General features: G+C 41.8%; 2 long non-coding RNA genes across 7 annotated transcripts in view; one reads left to right on the plus strand and one right to left on the minus strand.

Moving 5' to 3' along the window:
• Window positions 1–10,792, minus strand: part of LOC120384263 — a 63,029-nt gene extending 52,237 nt beyond the window's left edge. Inside the window, exon 1 of the long non-coding RNA XR_005588718.1 lies at window positions 10,693–10,792. This is a non-coding gene — a long non-coding RNA (uncharacterized LOC120384263). The remainder of the gene's footprint in view (window positions 1–10,692) is intronic.
• Window positions 10,793–10,881: 89 nt separating this feature from the next.
• On the plus strand, window positions 10,882–14,677 carry LOC120384262. 6 transcript variants are annotated; one of them, XR_005588712.1, is made up of 4 exons: window positions 10,882–11,050; window positions 11,323–11,521; window positions 11,891–12,090; window positions 14,182–14,677. It is a non-coding gene; the product is annotated as an uncharacterized LOC120384262 (long non-coding RNA). The 6 variants fall into 6 exon arrangements; XR_005588714.1 differs by having other exon boundaries at window positions 11,908–12,090; XR_005588713.1 differs by having other exon boundaries at window positions 11,930–12,090.
• Window positions 14,678–22,515: the final 7,838 nt, after the last annotated feature.

Raw genomic sequence — 22,515 nt, forward strand, 5'->3', positions numbered from 1 at the left:
CAGGTTCGGATGACAGAATCAGAAGGCAGGAACCAGGGGGCAGTACCAGGTTCAGGCTGAGTCGGGATATCAGGAGGTCAGGAACAGGAGGCAGGAAGAGGTAAACACCAGACAAGCAGTCCAGGACAGGAGGAAGCTCGTTTATGGACAACTTCCTCTGGCTTAAATAGGGGCTGGAGCCCAATCAGGAGCACTGGAGCTCTCCCAGTCTGAGCACAGGGGTGGGGGTTGTGCCCCAGTTGGGTTTCTTGGACCCTGGTCCCAGCAGCTGCCTGGGTTTGAGACCTGCAGGGCCTGACAGATCTATTGATATAAGATTTTAGTTTATATATTGTACGTCCGGGGTGTATGCACCATTGAGAGAGCTGATGTGATTCATGAGGCCCGATTCTCCTCTCACTTACACAAGCAACTCCACTGACTTCAGTGGAGTGACTCCTGAGAGCAGAATCAGGACCTGTAAGTCTTTACAATGTCTGTTTCAAGCACAGATTTTCCACGTAAACTTGTTAACTACTCAACTGGAAACAGATTCCTCTTTTGCACATGGAAAATGATTTTCAACTTACATCAGTGAGACTGGTTTCAGAATGGTAGCCGTGTTAGTCTGTATCAGCAAAAACAACGAGGAGTCCTTGTGGCACTTTAGAGACTAACAAATTTATTTGGGCATAAGCTTTTGTGGGCTAAAACCCACTTCATCAGATGCATGGAGTGAAAAATACAGTAAGCATGTGTATATATTACAGCACATGAAAAGATGGGAGTTGCCTTACCAAGTGTGGGGCGGGTCAGTGCTAACGAGCCAAATCAATTAAGGTGGAAGTGGCCTATTCTCAACAGTTGACAAGAAGGGTGAATACCAAGGGAGGGAAAATTACTTTTGTAGTGCTAATGAGACCAATGCAATCAAGGTGTCCCATTTCCAACAGTTGACAAGAAAGTGTATCAGCAGAGGGAAAATTACTTTTTGTAGTGACCCATCCACTCCCTGGACACTCAATAACAGACTTAAAAGTGGCAATTCTTCAACAAATAAACTTCAAAAACAGACTCCAATGAGAAACTGCAGAACTGGAATTAATTTGCAAACTGGACACCATCAAATTAGGCCTGAATAAAGACTGGCAGTGGATGGGAATGAACAGAACAAGTAATCATCAAGTAATCCCTTCCCTGTCACTCATTTGCAGTTTTTGGCAAACCGAGGCTAGGGACACCATTCCTGCCCATCCTGGTTAATAGCCATTGATGGACCTATCCTCCATCCATTTATTTTTTGAACGCTGTTATAGTCTTGGCCTTCACAACATACTCTGGCAAAGAGTTCCACAGGTTGACTGTGCATTGTATGAAGAAATACTTCCTTTTGTTTGTTTTAAACCTGTTGCCTATTAATTTCATTTGGTAACCCCTCTGACGTAATCAGCCCTTATCCCAGTCTCTCAGATGGTGAGACAGCTTTCATTAAGAGTGTCATGCGACAATGGTAACCGAAGGTAACCAAAGGCCGAATTTTGTCTACAGAATCTTTATTACTGGTGAGGAAAAATGAGAAGGAAAGAATGAGTCCCTCATCCCAGGATAAGTGTGCAGGCTGGCATTTAGAAAAGACATCTTTGTACAGTATTTGTAAGCTGAGCTCTTTGAGGTGGAAATTACATGGAGCCCCAACAAGCCTTTTTTACAGAGTTAATTTTCAGAGGAACCATATTTTAAAATACAGTGTCGCTTAACACTTGCGACCAAATGTACTAAGGAACTTGACTTCTGTTGCCTCTCTAACCTCTGTTTCCCCTCTAGCCCTTTGTACGTCTTGTCTATTTAGACGGTAAGCTCCTAGGAGCAGGGACTCCTGTCTATCACTATATGTACGTACAGCATCCAGCATAATGGGCCGCCAATTCTGGTTGGAACCAGCTGCCACTGCCATAATACAAAATAATAAATATAATAACTAACAGTCACACATCAAAGATCCTGTGTACTCATAAAAAAACAAAAAGAGACTTGGAGGGAGAGAACAAGATCATGTCTAACTACCCAAAACAACTTGTACATTACAGTCTCACCACAACATTCCCCTTATGAAACACTTACAGGATCAGACAGATGGAGCGAGGATGGGATCAGCAACATCCGCAGAGGTTACAGCCATATACTGTACTTGCAACATATTGAACACATCAGAAGTAGCAGAGATCAAACAAAAATGCTAGAGACTTGTAGTTGACACTCATGTTAATTTAGCAACACAGTTATGGCGAAGGGTCTGTTTTGATGGCTTTATATCTTGGCTGTTTTAATTCCCCTGGGGCTGAAGTTTGGCACACAGGTTTCCAGCCCAGATGGAACTGTTAATTATTGTATAAAATTTGATTTGAATGAGTTCAGCTGTTTTTATGCAGAAAGCATCAGAAAAGAATATTTTAGATGATTTCAGATATACTTTGCTAAGTAAGCGGCTTAGTTTAAAACATTACAATACCTTATGAACTGGGATGCATTTAATCAGGATGGCTGCTTTCCCAGAAACCAGTCTCAGTTTGGTGATGTAAATGGCAATGACTGTTGCTTAAATGGTAAAGAATTAGCAACAAATTTTATTCTAATGAGGACACATTTGGTCAGTGCCAGTGTTGAGTAGGGGTTAAATCCAATCCGAGTAAAAAAAATTGACCCTTATTCTATCCTCAGTTGCATCCATCTATCCCCAATAACATCAATGGTTTACGCTAATCTAAATGAGGGCAAAATGGACTCCAGCATCCATTGTGCACATGCACTTCTGGGTAGGATTGGCAGAGATATACTTTTATGGGGTATCATCCTTCAGCTAAATTGTTCCCATTGCGAGTTAGAGAAGTAGAAGAGAATTAGAGGATTTAAATGTCCATACCAATGATTTGTAAACTGAGCTATTTGAGGGGGAAATTGCTAAGGGACAATAAACTTGGAGCCCCACCGAGCCTTCTTACAGAGTCAATAGACAAACACCTGTCAGGAATGGTCTAGTTATTACTTAGTTCTACCCTGAGCACAGGGAACTGGACTAGATGACCTACTGAGGTCCCTTCCAGTCCTACACTTCTGTGATTTTATTATTCTATTCTAAGGATTATTTGCAATTATCAGTGTTGAGTGTTCCCTCTCAGATGGATCAAACTTCCAATACTACTGAAAACATCCATTCTGTTTATACCCCCAATGCACAAACAACGAGCGGATAGAGTAGCAACGGGGCCAGCAGCATCTTCAATGGGAGTCCTAAGGAATACTAACAAACACCTGTTGGAAAAAAGGAAAGGAGTGCCAAGTGTAAGTGTGCAGACGCACCCGGCGGCACCTCCTGCTGCTTATCCGCGGGAATTAGCTTCCAGCGTCCAGAGCGCCCTCTGCTGGCCAGTGATCCACCTTACCGCTGGCCCCCGTGTCCCTCCCAGGACCCCCATGCCCCTTTTACTGGGTGCTGCCCCCTGGCAGTACCCCCACAGTTCTGGGTCTTCCCCTCCCAGGGGAACCCACACCCACTATCCCCACTTTGCCTCAGTCTTGGCTACTCAGGCCGCTTGGCCTCAGTCTCCATCTAGCCCCCATTCACTGGGGCAGACTGCAGTATAAGCCATTCATCACAGGGAAAGGGGTTCAGACCTGCTGCCTCTGCCTCCCCATGGGCTGCCCCATTGCAACCCTGCACCTATTCGGCCTATAGTTAGGCCTGCAGCCTGGGACTTTCCAGGCCTCTTATAGGGGACAGCTGGGCCTGATTCGGGCATGGCCACAGCTGAGCCTACTTTCCCCAATCAGCCCAGGCTTCTTGCTCCAGAGACAGCCCAGCCCCGCAGGGCAGGAGCGGGTAACCACCCCGCTACACAAGGCATGCACATTGTATGTTACTCAGAGCAGTGAAAGGTGCAGCAGAAAATAAAAGCCTCCAAATATTACACTATAAAAGGCGAAGTTTGCTAGCCAAAAGATAAAGAAATCCCATTTCCAACTTTGGTTGACAAAACATGTATGTACAGAATACCACAGGAGAGGGCGGTGCTAGCTTTGTGGAGAAAACCAAGAAAGAGCAGCACATAACAAAGTAACATACAGCAGGTACTGGCAAAGGCTCAGCCAACTTTCAAGTAAGAAAACATGTCACACCATAAACACAGGAGCTGGAAAACTCACATCCCAACAGAAAATTGAAAAACTGAATAAGGAAAGAAAAAATATTTATATTCAGCAAAAGAAATTACATCATCAGGATATCTGTATTTGGCACTGCTGCGACCACTGCTGCTATATTGCGTTTAGATCCAGAGTCCACAATTAAAGAAGGATATTGATAAATTGGAGAGGGTTCAGAAAAGAGCTATGAGAATGATTAAAGGAGGATTGGAAAACGTGCCTCATAGTGATAGACTCATGGAGTTCAATCTATCTGAGGGAATTATAGGCCAGTCAGCTTGATTTCAGAACCTAGAAAGATAATGGAGCAAATAATCAATCAATCTGTAAGCACCTAGAAGAAAATAACACCATAAGTAACAGGCAACATGGATTTTTCAAGAAAAATCATGTCAAACCAACCTAGTATCCTTCTTTGATAGCATAACAAGACTTTTGAATGGAGGGAAGCAGCAGATGAGATATATCATGACTTTAGTAAGGCTTCTGATATTGTCTCACATGGCCTTCTCATACACAAACTAGAGAAATAGAGCCTAGACAAACAGCTGGTTGGAAAAGTGTACTTAGAATAATTTGTTTTTAGGTAATTTGTTCACAGAAAAAGGGCTAAAAAGAACCTGGAAATTCCCCTCATTTTTGCAATACAGAGATGCAGGCCAGGTTCTAGGATGCCTGGCATGACATCACTATTTGGTTCTCCAAATATCTTGCCATGGACAGGGAAATGAGGACCTGAGACATCTAATATAAAAATCAAGTAGGGAAAAAAACTTTTTTTTAAAGGAAGACAGACTTTCTACATTGTTAAGAATTAGCAAAGGGAGAAACCAAGTCTCTTTTACCATATGGTTCACCTTTAAAAATACTATAGTGTTCTGGTAATAATCCCTAAAACTACAGATGACAACTGCTTGGATACTAAAATGTTTGATATTGTGACTATATATTATTGAAATTAAGAGGTTTACTAGAACTACCATTAATAATAAATAATACTTAGCTCTTACTAAACATATGTGTTTGTGTATGAGATATACAGTAGATATATTTAGTGTGCAATATGTACATATAGGAGGAAATGAAAATATCTTTAAATGCACCCATTAATATTGTTAACAATTAATATTTCATAAGCGGGACTTTGTGATTAATGTTAACATTTTCCAATTTCCTGGTCTCCTCCTAGAATCTGTTTTACAGGATATTGCCTGCGCTTATGAAATAAGAATTGGTTTATTAATATTAAATTGGAGCTGTGCCAGGACTGAAATATGCACTTTTACCCATTGGGTAATAGACAACTATCTGCCTTCCATAAGTAGTAGGATTCACCAGCAGTGCACAGTGTCTGATCTGAACCTATCCAGAGGCATCAAAGCGGTAAAATCAGTGATGTTATAATACTTATTTCAAGGAGGTCTTGCAATTCTGACTGAATTAAATAATGGACCCAATCCTGAATTCAATAGGAACAAGCCCAGTGTTTTTAGAGTGTTTTGAAAACCTTGGATTAAAATTGCTGTTATGGTAATTAAATATTATTAATATTCTTTATGAAAGTTTATATGTGCCTGATAAAGGGGAATTAGATCTGTTTGGTTCTATTCTCCCGTAAATCAGGAAATGAGGAAGGGTATTTACAAAGATGCACCTTTTTTTATTACCTGCCAAAATGTTGCGTACCTTTCTCTTCACTTTAACCCTGAAGGTATTGGAGGTACATCTTTGATTACATTTGCTGTTGCACTAAATATAAAACATGGAAAACAAACTGCCATGCACATTACATAATATGTAAGGGAAGCAGTGGATGGAACATGGTGACTGAGGAAATAATGTTGAGCAAAACCAAGATGCAGAATTAGATTGCTTCAGCTGCTGCCCTTGTTTCGTGGCAGCTACCATTGCTCAGCAATCTCCAGGATCTACAACATGGTAAAATGGGCTCTCTGAATCCAAAGGAAAAAGAAGGTACCTGGCTTGTATCACAAGGGAAGATTCTTTCTTGGTCATGCCATCAAAAAGTAGAACGTTTAACCTCTTGGAGATAATAGTCATGTGGTACCAATATATCCTTTCTTTAGCCAGGCCAACCCTGCACTCCTTGCGTAACCAAAACTCCAAGGGAATAGATTTTGCTGGCAGCTTAGAAAAAACCATCATTCTAATGTTAAAGATTAGAAATTGACTAGCTTCAGAGTATTAGCCGAACTTATAGGACCATATACTCAGCTGGTGAAAACGGGTGCCGTCTTTGACTTCATTAGACCTCTGCCCTTCTGCAGCAGCTGAGGATCTGGCCCATTTTTAACTCCCAGATATGATCACAGGCTAATGTTGCTCCTTTTTCAGTAACATGACTCCAGCCCTTTAGAGTATTTAAGAATCAAATATTTTATAAAACATTCTGGATAATTAACATTTGCAAAGCCAGATTACTCAATACCTTCATAATGGTCTCTTAATTAACATATTGGTATCAACAGCATGATGGCTGATAAAACGCATCTGAAAAGGCTCCATAAAAGGTGTTGCTGGCATGATTATAAGGGCACACAGAACATGTAAACACTGGGAGAAAAATTCCCATGAAGACACAGGTGCTTTTAAAAAAATCCCACTATGAATTAATAGGGTACTTTAAACCTCAGAGGATTCCTTTATTGCAACCAAGTGTGTTCCCATTAGTCCACAGGTCTCCTTCCTATAAGCAGCTGAAAATATGGGTGAAAGACATATGAGAGAGCTATGGTGCAGAAAACTAATGCATTAGCCTTTCAGCAGTAAATATCTGGGTTTAAATTTGGTATAGGACAGAAGTGGAAAGCAGTTTGCTTGCTTCAGTCTTTTATTACATGCATTTATAAAATATCTATCCTAGTCCTTGGGTGCACTTTATATAGATTTGATTTAAGAGCAAACAGTGTTTTCCTGGAAATAGGGAATGTACTCTCTCTGACCCAACACATCACCAAATTAACTCACCTTACATATCAGTGACTAGCTCCTAGAGGATGCTGTGTACCACAGACTTCACCGCAGTTTGGCATGGTTGGGTGTCTCTGGGCAGTGTTGCCAACTCTTGTGATTTTATCTAGGAATATCGAGGAATATTTGGTGTTTTCCGTAGAGCCCCCACTCCTGAAGTCAAGTGCTTATGTTAAAATCTTGACTTACATTTTTTTTTTTAAGAAAACAAGTTTCTATCTTTCATAATTGTGGAGAACAGCTTAAAACATGACCCAAACTATCCAAAAGGCTGGGAAAACAGAACGCAAATAAAAAGATCCCCAAATGTATGACTTTGTTAAAAAAAAAAGTCATGATTTTTAAGCCAATCTCATTATTCTAGGGGGGGGCTGATTCGTGGTTTTTGAATGCATGGGGTTGGCAAATCTGGCAGAGGCTAAGGTCAGCACTTTGGCTGGTAAGGGTTAAAGCGTGTTGGCAGAGCTGACAACGGGTATGGCTGTATTTCAGTCACAGGGTGTAATTGTAGCTTGAGCAGGCATACCCAAGCTAGCCTTTTACCTTATTAGCTCAGGTCCCAGAACACTCAGCCTCAGCAGTGCGAGCTTCAGCAAGGGCTGTAACTCTCAAGGAATTACCTGGGGTTACAGGTAGGTTTGTATAGCCTGTGCTGTAGCTCGCTGTCAGCTCCAGCTGCAATCTAGACATACCCAGGAGGGGGGTGTTCACAATGCTAGTCTTCACCTTCCATCAGTTGGATTCTGCTGCCAGCCCTTCACTTGAAACAGCAATCTTCTGTTTCAAAGAACATGCAGGATGGTGCGTATGATGCTGGTAAAAGCAGGTTTTGCCTTTCCTTCTCAAGGTAGCTAGGGCATCTCCTATATACTTTAGAACTTCCTTGATGTTTAAAGATGTAGAGGCATCTAAATGCATATGGTCTCTTCCCTTGGTAATTCATACCTACAATTGCATCCCTTTTAAACTGTATGTCTGTTTGCTTGGACCTGCTGGTACTGACTTGGGATTGTGCTCCCGCTTACCTACCAGATTTGCAGCTGCACCCTGGAATGCTATGGTTTGGTCTCTCTGGTTTAAGTGCCCCTGAGGCTTAATGTGTTGAGGAAGCAGCATTTTGGGTCACTCGTTTTACATCACACTTGGTTTACGCACACATAAAGTACTACTGTCACTACTAAAGGGAACTCTTACACTAGCACGACACAAAGTCATACTATGCTGGTTGTTACAGGGCTGTCGTCTTGCGTAGTGTGCATTCTAGATTTCTCTCTCTTCGGTGTAGTTTGTTTTGTGCAATTCTGTGGGGATGGGAGGGATTTTTGCTTCACTCTGGTATCTTCTTGCTCTATGTATTTGTTATCGTCTTCAATTCAAATTCTTTGCTATGTTCTTACAGTAGAAATCCATCCTAGATTCATAGATTCCAAGGCTGACAGGGACCATTGTGATCATCTAGTCTAACCTCCTGTATAACACAGGCCACAAAACTTTCCCAAAATAATTCCTAGGGTGTATCTTTTAGAAAAACATCCAATATTGATTTCAAAATTGCCAGTGATGAAGAATCCACCACGACCCTTGGTAAGTTGTTCCTATGGTTTAATGCTGCATTTCCAGTCTGAATTTGTCTTGCTTCAACTTCCAGGCATTGGACTGTGTTATACCTTTCTCTGCTAGATGAAGAGCCCATTATCAATTATTTGTCCCCCTTATAGACTGTAATCAAGTCACCCGTTAACCTTCTCTTTGTTAATGAGCTCTCTAAACCTTAGAAATCTTAGAAATGTAGGATTGGAAGGGACCCCCATAGGTCATCTAGTCCAGTCCCTTGCACTGAGGAAGGACTAAGTATTATCTTGACTATCTCTGACAAGTGCTGGTCTAACCTATTCTTAAAAACCTCCATGGATGGTGATTCCACAACCTTCATAGGTAATTTGTATGAAAAAGGGACCCCACTGGGGAAGAGCTAGGAGGGCAGGGACAAAAGGGAGACACAGATTAGAGGAATGGAGTAAAGAGAGGGGGGTGTTTGCAGAGGGGATGTCAGAAGACAAGGGGTCTGAATGTGTCCCTATTGAATATTAAAAATATTCAGGCAATTGTGAATTGGATTCAAGGTAGATAAGAAGCTTTGCATAATTTCAGAAAGGTAGACTGATTTTGCTGATGTAAACACAATCATTCTTCCAAGCTTGAGAAATTTCAGCCAAATAGGAAAAAAAAATTCTTAGCATATGAGAAGAGCGAGTTATAAGGCTAGCTAGTCTCAGCATAACCATAACTATACTATTTGCTACCCAGAAGACTTTATACTATAGGACACATTGTACCCTGAAAAAGTTTCTTCTAAAAGAAACAACTTCGTTCATCCAGACTGCAGTATGAAGCATCAAGGTTTTGCTTTTTTTCCACCTCCATCAGGCTATTTTCAATGATGCTTTGAAAATCCAGAGGGGTTATGACATGAGCTACCATTAAAGTAGTACTTAAGCAGAAGACACTTGAGAATGCCAACAGCATGAATTAAACCCTTTGATTATCTCTGAACCCTATTTCCAACACTCAAGGTGCTGCTTTGTTTATTGAGCAGTGTCTCTTCCATCACTGTGCATGTTCAAGAATGGTAAGATTGGGGGTGTTTTAATGGCAGCTAGTGTAACAGTCGGTGTGAAAGTTCACAATGCTAGCTTGTAAAACAAGGGGCAAACATTTGTAACAGGGTGCATGCTAGAATAGCTTTGAACTTCAAGTCTACTGCACAGCCCCTGAGATCACTATGAACAATCCCAGTGGATACCTGCACTTGCAAGACCACATTTTCCCCAGGCTTCAAACCATCCTCTGATTTTTGTCACTTATAAAAAGGTGCACACAAATGTTTGCACCTGCAGAATTGCATGTACATCTGCATAACGGTGTCTGTGAACCAGCTGGTAGGAGTGCTCAATTCCCCAGTTCATACGCAACAAGAGGAATGCCCATGAAGAAAATGAGTTAATGAGTAATTTTGCAGGCACAAAAGATTGTACATCTTGCACATTTTTGCAAGTGTACAGATGAAGGCCACAGCTGGAAGTCTGCCCCAGAAATGGGGAATGTGAACAATCAACTATAAGAGGACAGCTGAGGTTAACATGCCCTAAGTAAAAACACTGAACTCCATAAGCAGATATATATTGGACCTGGTCACTTCTAACATGTCCTTTACACACTCTCTTTTGCATGCCAAATTTTTGCCAATGTGGGACACTTGTCAGTGATTAACAATGGCTCATACTCCCCCCTCCCACATACACACAAGTGAACTCAGTTGAATTATTGTCCAGTAAAGACATCTGTCCACTTAGTATTTCCTCTCTGTGGATCCAATGCAAATATCATAGTTCGTATCTATTAACAGTATAATATAAATTGTTTTAGTGTAACTAAAGGTTCATATATAAAAAATTATCTATACAAACAGCATATTGTCATCAAATATTGTCTCTAAACAAACTGTCCCATTTCTTTGAGTACGTGGAAAAATATATAATCCCTGAGAAGCTGAGGCTTACAATTTATTTCCACCTGCTCACATCACTGCTTTAGAAATTCCAAACCAGCAGCGATCAGCTCCACTGTCATGTGTAAAAGCTTCCTCAGGTCTGCTTGTCATTTAAATGCACATTATTACAAACACCAGTGTCACTGCATTGGACACCTCTCTCCGGGGGAGCATCAGGAGGCGAAGAGAGTCATGTTAGAGATTTAACTAAACAACAGCTCAGGCTTTAAAGTTGTGTCTACATTATGGAGGCTATACCTGCATAGCTATGGCAGCAGAAACCTGTGGTACAGACGCAGCCTACACCTACAGAAGGGATTTTTCCATCAAGTAAGATCTCCATCTCTCCGAAGTTAGTTACAGCTGCATCTACACTTGGGGTTAGGTCAGCATAGCTACATTGGTCAGGGATGTGATTTTTTTCACAGCCGTGACAATGTAGCTATGTTGACCTAACTTTTTATTAAGGTAAAGTTACAATAAAACTTTGACATATTACATTGTACAGACCAAGACTAAGTAACCTCCTGGCTACAGCTGGCAAGATCAAAATGTTGTGTATGCATGTACACGGGGTTAACATTTTCCATCTTGAATCACAGTCACATGCTTTCTACAACATGAAACTGACAGTCTCATAGTCATGCAATACATCACCATATGAGGAGAGATTTGGGATAGCAAGTTACTGAATACAGACAACTCCTGAAAAGCCCTACGCTCCTTCTAGGTTCCTGTGAGGCACTGAGAGCCCTCAGTCACGACTGGGAGCTGAGGGTGCCTAGCGTCTTGCAGGATCAGGTACTAACTTTAAATTAATCTCCCTTTCCCCAATTCCCCTCTCTAGAGAGGTACCTAATTAATGTTTGGCTGCCATTGTAAACAGGCCCAAGTGACAGAAGTTCAGAAGTGGACAGTTTATATTTTATTCCTCCCTATCTTTATCTTACCTCTACAGAATTTATTAAGCCCAATATAATTTGCCAGACTAAACAAGCTTTAGGCCCCCGACTAAATATGCCTTTGGGACGCCTGGCAAATGAACACTCTGCATTAGTACAACCACAGCTATGCTCTGGTAAACATTAAAGATTTAATATTTTATTAAACCTTAATTAAACTATCAGGATTTGGTTTGTGTCTCTTTCCCCATCTTTCCTAATTACCTAGTACTTCTGTGTAAACAGACACTCTTCTATCTGACTTCAGCCTGCCTTACCGAGTGATGCTGTACACCTCACAGCTGGTTTCATGATAATGCAGTATGATGTCACAAATGATGGATGGTGACATCGCTGAACAAATCCAGGAAGGTGGAGTTAGCTGGTGAGAAGAAAGATGCAGAAATAGAGCCCAGGAGGTGAATGGAGGTATTAAAAAACCCTGTTTTCTTTGCATGTGGCTGAGGGTGTCCCTGAAGCGCTACACCTAAGCCCATATATAACAAGCTATATCAGTGCACTGACATCCTAGTTCTCAGAAAGGGTAGAAATGTGGACTTCTTGCACAAAAAATAAGAGGTCTCTACTGCTTGAGCTAAAAAGAGAACTCCTTCAGCTCTGAGTAAATAGCTGGCTGTTCTAATAACAAGGCCAGGCACCAGAATGAGATATGATCTCACGTATTAAGCCAGTGTATTACACACATACTGTCACACAAAAAATAATATGGGCTATATTAAGTTACACTGCTTGCTCTCACAAAAAGCACCCAGGCTGGGAGTTTACATTATACTTCTGGTCAATAAAGCTTTAAAGGGCTAACTAAGCATCCCTTACAAAAACTGCAGTATTTTATGGTAAATGCCCAATAAACCAGAGTAATGGTCATTTGTAACCTGCATTGTTTTGGACCATTATTATATTTATATAAGGGATCTTGCTCTCCACAAACATTTGAGTCAGCAACACAAATAGCACAGAAGCAACTTCAAAGCCAGCAATAAGAACTTCAGCTTTCCAAGGACAGGTAAATAAATGTGGATTCGCAGGGAACAAATTAGGGATCCACCTACTGCAAGAAGGGCGCTGAAGTTGAACATTTTGTTGTATTGGCAGCAACCTCCCCCTTCCTTCTGATATATACTTATATGGTTTTTCAGGATAACAGCTTTTTATTGTCACTTAATGTGGGTGAAAGCTAAAGAAAGGCTCTTTCTGCCTCAGAAAAAAGGCTGGGCATAGGCAAAAGCTTGTTTCTCCCCCTCCCCCATTTTTTAAGGCATTGAAAGCCTAACAACTGCTTTTTAATAAGTTCAGACTATAAATGCTCTAACGGTCATTGATCCTATCAACACACATCAAGCACCTGGAATAAGTGTTTTTGCCACTGCTGAAAGGAGGAGGGAGGAGCACAATATACAATGGAAAGAGAGAATGTGTAAGTGCGTGTGCTAAACAGAAGCCCAGGATGCATTTTTCTCTCTCTTTTACACACATGCACACACAGAATTATAGCATGTTTTTACTTTCACTTTTGCACTGACATACCCTAGATTCTAGAACTTTCTGTATTCTGATCACTAGACTACTGCTGCAGTCCCAGATTGAAACCCAAAGCCCCATTGCTACAGTCACTGCATTCTATCTAGTAAAATGCTCTAATATAATATCTGGAATAGAAACATTGACAAGTATCTGGATTGCAGTTGTGGCATTTACGTAACAATATTCAGATTCAATTCAACAGACTCATTTGTTCCATTTTTCTTTCCACATCAGAAAATGGGGGGGGGGGGGTAACTGAAAAGATCACTCCTTTGAGAATCACTACAATAATTTATCAAGATAACATGTTTTAATACAAGGAAAGGCAAATGCACAGCTCATTTCCAAATGGATAAATGAAATAAATCCTTCTAAACCAATTTCTTGTTGTTTACTGATTTGGGGAAACTATGCTACATTTTACCAGTCTGTATCATCTACTATAAACAGTACTAATCTACCCAAACATATTGAGAGTCAATATCCATTTCCAGTTATGAATGAACACAGCAGGAAGCTGATAAAACATCAATGATTCAAACTGGGTTTCAGTTTTAAAATGGGATACATGATCCGGGCTATATCTTCGGTGATTTTCATAAGGAGTGCAATGTGTGAAGATCAAATTTTATGCCAGGATTTGCTATTACTCCTTTTACATGCTGTTCAAATAGAATTTTTCTGTTAATAAAGATAACAATAAAAAAAATTTAGGCCATTTGTTGGTTCCCTAATTTCTTCTAAAATTATTCTTTGAGACTGAGAAAAATCCTCATTGCTTCAAATATGGTAAACCACATTTGGGGCCAGATCCTCAGCTGGTATAAAGTCACCTTTTCTCCAGTGAAGTCCATGGAGCTACACCAATTTACACCTGCTGAGAATCTGGCCTACTATCTACTTGTATTAAAGCACCTTTTCTTTTTGTCCGGGGGGTGATTCAACAACTAATTCTAGCACATTTTCATTTCACAGATTTCTCTTGTGTGTGCAGAAGATACTGAACCTTGACAAAACAGAACAGCCAGAAGAAATCGTGTAGCTAATTTCACAACATGTAACAGATTTCTATCAGATTTTTATAACTATTCTACTCTCTGATCATAAAATATCAACGTGCTTTCAGAAATGCTAGCAAGAAATCCTCCAACACCAAGCAGTGTGATCGATACAGCTTTAGTAGACGATATTTTCCTCTCTTTCTTTTCTTTCTTTTTCTTTTTTTTTTTTTGGATGCATTGGTTTCTTCTGTACTAGAAAATCGTTTATCCAAGAGAAAGTATTACTCTCCAAGCTCTGGGCTATTGGCATTTTACAGTAGCTTTTCTGGAAGAAGATGATCTAAGAAAATGTTAATCTTTCACCTGGTTTATATTGGTCTTCAGTTGCAAAGCTTGGATTAACACTGAGCACTGCCGAAATGCTTTTTATGTGCTGTGTGTACTAAACTCTAGTAATGACACTTTACAAATCGTAGGCACTTTCATTTAAGATTGTGACACTGAATGGGGGGTGGGTATAATAGGTGAGGGAAGGCTCTGCCTCCCCTGGCTGCTGCTGCTGCCGCGAGACACTGGGCAAGGGCTGCTCCGGCCCCGGGCAGGACAGCATGCCTGGGGCTGCTCTGGCCCGGGGCTCCTCCGGCAGTGGGAGGGGAAACAGGGAGCTCAGAGCTCTGGCATTGGGGGCAGGGCCTCGTGCAAAAGGGGCAGGGCCACGGGGCTAGCCTCCTCAAAGGGGGTGAGGGGTCCACCCTCCACCCATGTGTCACTGGTTTGTTTCCTAACACGAACAAGAATTCAAAGTTTAAAAAGTATATAATATGCTTCTACAGTTGATGCCAGAATAATGAAACAAACATCTCTTTAAAAAGCTTGGACCAAATCTCAGCAAACGGAGCAAGCGTCTTTGCCTGGTAGTGTGAAAAAGTCATGGTGCTCACCAGGGCATCCATAAAGATGGCAAACAACCACTACTGCAGAGTGTAAGGGAGTAGCAGAGACGGTAAAATTTTGCCTGAGTGGATCCGTGCTGTGGACAGATTCGCTAGCGACAGCCCTGGCCAATCCACAATCTCTCCAACCCCTGCCATGAGCTGCAGGCACCTCTTGCAGAAATCTTCAGTGTGCAAGTAGCTGTAGAGTTCCTCTCTGCAGTGGTTCTACTCCTCGCACAGCTGACACACACTTTGTACACTGCTTTTGCAATTTACGGACCCCCACAGGAGTGGCCTAGGGGCTAGCCTATTTTGAATTTCAAACATCAAAAATAATTAATTGGGATCTAATTGGTAGCAGCTGATCCTCACAGATGGTACCACAGGGGCAGAGAGAGTAGATGGGGCAACCTTCACAAAGGTTCAGTTCAATAAGAAAATAAAAGTTCCAAAGGTTATTCCAACCGGTAGAACTTTGGAAATAACCAGGAATTTCCCGTCAAACTGATTTTCTCATGAAAATGCAGTTTCTGAAAAATCAAAAACTTCGGTGAGAAAATCTTGACTTTACCTAAAAAAAAAAAAATCAGTTTTCCATTGGGAAAATCAAAATTAAATATTTTCGTTTTGGCTCGGTTTGACCCTGATCTGAATATTTCATTTTGATGAACTGACCTGAAATGTTTTCTTTTCAATCAGATCAATCAAACATTAAATGGCAGTTCCTTGTTAGGCACATTGTCTTATGCGAGATGTAGTTCGAGCCCCCATTCCCTCCTATTGGCGAACTTCCTGGAATACTACACCTCCCGTAAGGTAATACTGATTTCCTTCTGACCAACCTCTGCATGGTGCATCATGGGAGTCACAATTCTGGGTGCAGCAGGGAGCCTGGTTGTTAGGGCAAAACAGGGGCATCCATCTTCTGAATTACAACTCCCATAAGGGAATGCACCACAATGGGAGAATGCAATTTAAAGTTTAACTTCGTTGAAATGCTTCATTTCAGGTTATAGCAACAAATCAAAATGAAACATTTATATTTTGGGAATGTTGGGGGAAAACTGCTTGAAAGCGCTGGAACAAAATGTTTTGACATTTCTGAGCCCTCATTTTTTCAGAATTTCCATTCCATGAAAGAAATCGAAATTTAAAATTTTCCTCCCAATTTGAGCCAAAAACAAATGTTGAAATATCTGAATTTTCCACAGGAATTCCAAATTGCACTCAGCTCTACAGAGCTTCTTGCTTCTCCTAGATTGCAAGCTCTTTGGGGCAACAACTGTTGTTTATTATATTTGTGTACAGGCCCAACTTAGTTAAGGCCTTTAGCTGCTACTATATTATAAATAAATAGTAATATTAAATAATATCTGCAAAAAAATTGCTGGAAAACTTGTGATAATGGGCTTTCTGCTCTTAGAACCCTTTCTCTCATGGTATATTGGTATAAGCAGGTTCTGATCTTGGCCACAAAATGGACATGAATGGACACTTAACTAAACATTTCAGAACTTCAACAAGAATCGATTCTAAAACAGGGCAAAGGTTCAGGTTTGTGGGATTTTATTTTCTCTAAAATGGCTTTCTGATTCAGAAACCCAACCTAATAGTTTTTAGCCAGATAGCACCAGACACCAGACTGATGTTCCTCTGATCTCTAGAGTCTGAGAGACTGTTCCCAACAAGTTTAAATGAAGAACTTGGTAAAAGAGATGTCCCAAAGGACTTTAAATGTGCATGCTCAAAGCCTTATGTATTGGCTGGTGAAGACTAATTACAGCTGGAGATACTTTTTCTTTTCCCTTCCCACTTTGTAGGGATGTGATTTTAGCTGATACAAAATTTTGTACAAGGAAATATTAGTTTAGTCAAAATATGCAAAAAGCAGGTAATGCACAGAGCATACTGAGCTACCTCAGATAGTTGCATTAAACTAACACTTCCCATATGGAATAGTAAGTATACTAGTCCCAACCCTTCTCTTATTAGCTTAATGAGGCTAATGAGGCTAGTACAACCCAAGCTTCTGTCCAGGGAATAAAAAGTGGTAAGTTAAGAAAAGGAAAATTTTAGATTTAGATAATTAGATATTTAGATACTAGTTGACAGAGACTTTCCATCTACCCCAGGTCAACCTCTCCTTCAAGGACAATCAGGGATGACCTGGGGTAGATGGAAAGTCTCTGTCAAATAGACCAATGCATAGGATTGGATTCAGTTTGTTTTATTTTACATTCTCCAAACCCAAAACACCAGACCAAATAATTATAGCAGCAGTGACCCTTGCTATTCGTTTTAGAATCCTCCAGGGCAAGCTGTTTAATTCTTGCTTCCAAAGCTAAAAGCTATTTTTCCTTCCTCAGAAGCAGCTTAGAAAATGGTAGGGTGTTATCAAGAAATATTTGCACTAAAGAATAAAAATAAAGACTTTATTATAGGCAGGTGCTGGGATCTCTTTTTTTTCCCCCTGGCGTCTTTTCTTTTTTCATAAGGAAGACAAATCACTAAAGTTTAGATATAAAAAAAAACAGAAGCATCAATTTTGGGACAATATATATTGCAGCAGACAGTACATCAGTCAGTTTGCTTTACTGAACCTAGGAAATGATGTTTTAAGTTTTAGTATTGCTTCTGTCAACATAGAAAAGATATTTTTCTCAGCTCTGGAGTACAACAGATAATACTGTCATGTTCAAAATTACACTTATTGCCTGTGCTGTGCTAATGATAACCACAATTTGTTTAATACTCTGCTCGTGTTCTATTTTTTTTAAAACACATCATGAGTAAAGAACAGTAAAACCTGTGCAAATTTTGGGGAAGCTAGTTCAAAAGCTTGCTATAATGGAATCCTAAAAGCTGATTATGTCCTAGCTATTGCAACTGCACTTCTGTGATACAATGGCAACAAGCTCAGACCAAAACCTTCAGAGCTCTTCAATTTCCTCCTGTCCGCTGCTTGGATAACAATCACAGCTGAGTGGAAGTCACCCTTTGTTCCTAGTATTAATAGAAGGTTTAATGCATTCTGGGAAAGTTTTGAGATGAGGAATTTAACCCATTCCAGCAAAGACTCCCTCATGCAGAGGAAACCCAGCACACACTTTTCTCACAAGATGTCAAGCCAGAAAGTATGGCCTTTGTAACAAGGGGAGGCAGCGTCAGTATCAGGTTTGACACACTTAGGACAGATGTGAATCCCAGCAAGGTCCTTCATCAAGCTGAGGTAGATACATGAGGGCAGATACTCAGCTGGTGCAAACTGCTATAGCTTCCTTTTGGAGCTCTGACAATTCACCAGCTGAGGGACTGACCCCTGGAGTTCCATCATACAGTGCCATAGGAGCTGGAGCACCTATGGAAAAAAAATAGTGGGTGCTTAGCACCCATTGGCAGCCAGCTCCTCCCCCTCCCTCCCAGCACCTCCCATCTGCCATGGATCAGCTGTTCCGCGGTGCACAGGAGGTGCTGGGGGGAAGGAGGAAGAGTGGGGATGGGGCACACTCAGGGGAGGGGACGGAACTGGGTGGGAAGAGGCAGGGTGGGGATGGAGGTTTGGGGAAGGGGTGGAGAGGGGGTGGGGCCTGGGCCAGAGCCGGGGTTAAGCATGACCAAAGCAAGGAGGAAGTTGGCGCCCGTTCACAGTACGCTGTGTGTACATGCATGCAGTAGGGGCAGGATGGGCCTTCAGCTAAGACCCTAAAACCCGAACTCCTGACAGTTCTAGATGGACTTTGAGCCTCTCCACCACTCCACAGTTTTGCTCTGTGCTTCCTGGATGCCATCTCCCACCCCAGAGATAGCTTTATCCCCCATGTGACAACACTCCTGCATGCTGAGACCTGGTTGGATGATAAAAATACCACATGCATGCAAAAGACTACCACTGAGCCCCCCAAAATACACCCTTTGGACCAACTAAAACAATTTAATGTGCTCTTTTCACAACATGAAATATGTTTGGTGAGATGGGACGCATCCAGGGAGGCAAAAGGAGAGCAGAAACTCTCCTTGAGGGTTTGTCTACTCAAGATTACTGATTGTCAATTAACTTAAATTAGGTAACACATTTATACGTTAGTCTGGACACATCACAAACCTTAGGGTTTGGCTACACTTGCAAGTTAGAGCACATTAAAGCAGCCCCGGGCGCCCTAGCTCACTACCCGTCCATACTGGCAAGACACATAGAGAGCTCTGACTCCAGGGCTAGAGCGCTCCTGGTACTCCAACTCGGCGAGAAGATTAACACTTAGTGTGCCTTGGCTCAAACGCCCGAGTGTCAGTGTGAACAAGGTGTTGCATTACTGCGCTCTGATCAGCCTCCGGAAACATCCCATAATCCCCTTAAGACAAGTGGCCACTCTTGTCATTGTTTTGTAATCACTGCAGGAATGCGGATATGCCCTTTGAAAGCTCTGTTTCTGACAGCCGGCATGCTTATCTGCTCCGAGACAAAGCAACCATTACTGTGGAATGTGTGTGAGAGAGAGAGAGGCAGAGGGAGGAGAAGGGGTCTGCTGCTGTCTGAACTTACAAAATAGCATGCTGACATGCTCTCAGCCCCCCCAAAACCCACTCTCTCTCCCCCCACATACACATAACACACTCCACCCCACCTCCATTTGAAAAGCACGTTGCAGCCACTTGCATGTTGGGATAGCTACCACAATGCACTGCTCTCTGTGGCCGTTGCAAGAGCTGCTAATGTGGCTACGCCAGTGCGCTTGCAGCTGCCAGTGTGGACAGATTGCAGCGCTTTCCCTAGTGCGCTCTACGAAGGTGGGTTTAACTCAAAGCGCTCTACATCTGCAAGTGTAGCCATGCCCTTAGTGTACAGAACAAGGTACCAATGTGTTAACAAGCTCCAGTTAAATGGCAACCAATAAACTAGTGTTTAAAACACTCTATTGCAGATGTAACCTCAGACACTATGCATACTGTTCCTGCCCTGTTTAGAATCTTACAATAAGTTACCATCGTTTCATCTGCTTCCTTTCTCCCACCTTTTGTACAGCCTATTTAGATCATAAACTCTTCAGGGCAGAGATTGCCTCTAACTGTGTTGCAAGTACAATGCCTTGTGTAATAGGGCTCTGGTCTCAATTGCAGCTTCTAAGCCCTACTGTTATACAAGTAATTTATAATAATGTTCTTCACAAGTTTACTGCTTGTTTGCTCAAGAAGGAATTTTCTGACTGACTAGAACCACTGCAAAAATGTTTTCCTCCTCTCTGCTGTATCCTTTCATTATACAAAAAAACATTTGTGACTCCTTCACTAGCTTCTTCCCACCTTCCTCCATCAAGTTCAACCTCTTCAACTCTACCCATGTAGACATCTCTGCCCTTTTTCTCTTGCTGATCCTTTCAGGCCCTTTGCTCCTCTTTAACTACCCCTCCTCTACTCTCAGCATGGATCATCCTCTCCTTTTCCTACACACCTCGACAACCACCTCTCTTTCCTCTTTCAAACACTTCTGTATAGCTTTTCCATGGTCACTTTATCCACAAGTTTGAATGGGCATCCACTGTATTTTAGGCTTCTGTAATTTTGACTGTTTAGAACCCAGCTACGTGGGACAATGCCCTCTGTGTTCATATAACACCGAGCACACTGTCTGTGATCAATACATAACTGCCATGAACGGAAACAAGCAGGAAAATCTAATTTAGATCTGGCTGTGAAAACATGTCAGTTCAGTGGCTCAAGTCAATACAAGCTGACCTCCATGGCTTTGGATCCTGCTGGCAATGATAGCTGGACTGCAGTTCTATAAAATAAACCTGTCCCCATACCCACAGTGGGGACATCCCTTTCTGGCCTCTGGCTGCCAAAGGAAACTACAGACAATGGGTCAGATTCTCCACTCAGTTACAGAAAGAGTCACTCCTGATTTATGCTGCTGTGAGGGAGCTGAATTCAGCTCCATCTCAGCACTCCTGACCTTGGACTGGTCACCAGCTCTTACTAGCTAATACCGTACGGTATTTGCAATTGTAGAAGTTGTAATATTCTGCAATTCTTTTGTAGAGCTATCCCTGCGAGCACATGCTTATGGAGAACAGCAGTGAGGTAAGAGCTGGGTTTAGGGCTAAGGTTACTAAAGAGAGAAACAAACAAGAGGAAACTACATATTCTCCTGTGGAGTGGAGTGGTCTCCCACTCTTTGCATCCTGTGCAGACATTTATGGGCTAGATTCTCAGTTGGTGTGCACTGGCTACACTCATTTACACTAACTGAGGATCTGGCCCTCATACCTCTGCAGAGTGGGGTACAAAATGCTACCCTTCTGAATTGGAAGCATTTTACACATTTTCACAGATATAAATAACTGCACAAGGTGTTGAGCAATGAAAAAAAACAGGCCCTGTATCGTTGGACGAGGACAATTAACAAAGGCCCTTTACTGCGACCTCAGTAAATACCCATGACTGTATGACTCAAGCACATTCTTAGTCATTCCTTGAAATGGACTTAGTCATGAAGGCAGTTTTTCTGTGACGTGAAATCTGCTTTGCGGTATCTGAATCAGTGTGGTTATTTTTCAGATTGGACAAGTTATGAGAAAAGGGCTTTGTTAGAACAGTGACAGGAAAGGATGTACCATTAGCCAAGGTGAGTGAGAGTGAAACCAAAAGGCTGGTGCAAACTTTCCAGGCATGTTAGATTCAGCTGTCCACTACTAAAATGAGAGCCAGGGGTTGCTGAATGCTGAGCTGAATGCTAAGACTCTACAGTCATCTCAGATGTCCTCTTGCTTATTTTAGTGCATTCACGCTTTATTTTAGTCAGAATCCACCCCCTTTATTGTACTGGTAATTTTATGCCTTCTCAGTTGCAGTGTCAGAGTTAACTAAGCACCAGCTCTGCTCTGGGCTAGTAGTGATGACATGGTATTGTCAGCACTAGTTTAAATGTGCTTTCAGTTCTGTTGCAAAACAACATAGAGCCCTTCTCTATTGAAATACAGAAATGAAAAGCTTCTGTTCACCCTTATTTATCACTGAATGAAATGTTAAAGGCGGCTCCAAAAGAAAAATTGAAGCTGTACTTCCCAACAGGCCATGCAGATGGACAATGTATCATGTACTGTGTCACAAGTATCAATCAGTCTTTTACAAATCATGGTGCAAATTATGCACCCACTAGAGTTGCCAACTTTCTAGACCAGGGGTGAGCAAACTTTTTGGCCTGAGGGCCACATCGGGGTATGGAAATTGTATGGTGGGCCACGAATGCTCATGAAATTGGGGGTAGGGCTCTGGCTGGGGGTGCAGGCTCTGGGGTGGGGCCAGAAATGAGGAGTTTGGGGTGTGGGAGGAGGCTCCGGGTTGGGATGCGAGGGAGGGTAATGGCTCTGGGCTGG

This window comes from Mauremys reevesii, linkage group 16 (genome assembly GCF_016161935.1).
Source record: "Mauremys reevesii isolate NIE-2019 linkage group 16, ASM1616193v1, whole genome shotgun sequence".
NCBI classification, from domain to species: Eukaryota; Metazoa; Chordata; order Testudines; family Geoemydidae; genus Mauremys; species Mauremys reevesii.